A 1,162-nucleotide genomic window follows, 5' to 3' on the forward strand; every position below is an offset into this window, starting at 1 on the left:
GAACTTAATGCTGACAGGTGAAGCATCTCCTGCCAAGCGCATCCTTTCCATTATGGTCTTTCAAGAGAACTTCACTAAATAATTGATGGTTTATTATTTCCTTTGTTTTTTTGTAGTTACTTTAAAGGGTATAGGGGATGGGACATGATTTAAGATTTATTGGTCTGAAGGACAAAGTGGATGGCATTAATGGTGGTTTATTTGGTTTACTTGCTTTAGGAGGTTGGATTCTGTAAGATAAAGATGACTGTGTTCGGCTCAATTGTCTTCTCTTACAAAAATCTCATGCAGCTCTTTTTATTATAATGGATGGGAGTTTTGGCTTCATTCTAGCTAATTAGGAGGTCATAATTTCAGAGTGTTTGAAAGGTTGTGTGAATATTTAATTGAATTTAGCTTTATTCTAGATTTTTAAAATACAAATTTTATTTATTTTCAACTCTTATATATATTAAAGGAAACGGTATTTGAGTCCGGTGGGCCCCAAATGCCGCTTTTCTTTTGCGTTCGGGCACCTATGATTGAGTGTCTGTCTCATGTGCCTAGTATTTCAGTGTCCCCACGCCACAGTTGTATCGAACCCTTAACTTAAGGGAACTTACAATAACCCCGCAACCAACAGGTTAAGGCTTACGGCGCGCGCACACAGATATATATATTACTACATTATTGTGATTATTTTATTTGAATAGGTTCATGTTACAAAGGCCATGTATTTAATTTTGTGTCATGTTGTGTCATGTTGAAATGATTTGGAACCGATCCATATATAGTGGTCCTCAAAGTCCTTTAATGCTTCTGAGCTGATTTACAGTGCAATTAATTTGTCTCTAAAATTCAAAAATATTTTATTAATGATTTTATTTTCTACACACCATTAATTATTTTTTATTACAAAAAACATGTGAGTTTGCAAGTGGCGATTTTTGGTGAACCAAGCCAATGAGCTAACTTGTCCATTGATTGATAAGCTAGCTCTAAGTGACTTGGATGAATATTTATTCAAGTATTCAATCAATTCAGTTTAGACCACTCTAGACATGCCTCAATTTGAATTATGAATGTTCATTACTACATTGGCATCAATGGTTTAATTGCTTAAAAATTATGTGTATTTTTGTGTAATTGTAATCTTATTATGTGTTTTTATGGTTTTTTGCTT

The sequence above is a fragment of the Phalaenopsis equestris genome, unplaced genomic scaffold (assembly GCF_001263595.1).
Source record: "Phalaenopsis equestris unplaced genomic scaffold, ASM126359v1 Scaffold000054, whole genome shotgun sequence".
Classification (NCBI taxonomy): Eukaryota; Viridiplantae; Streptophyta; class Magnoliopsida; order Asparagales; family Orchidaceae; genus Phalaenopsis; species Phalaenopsis equestris.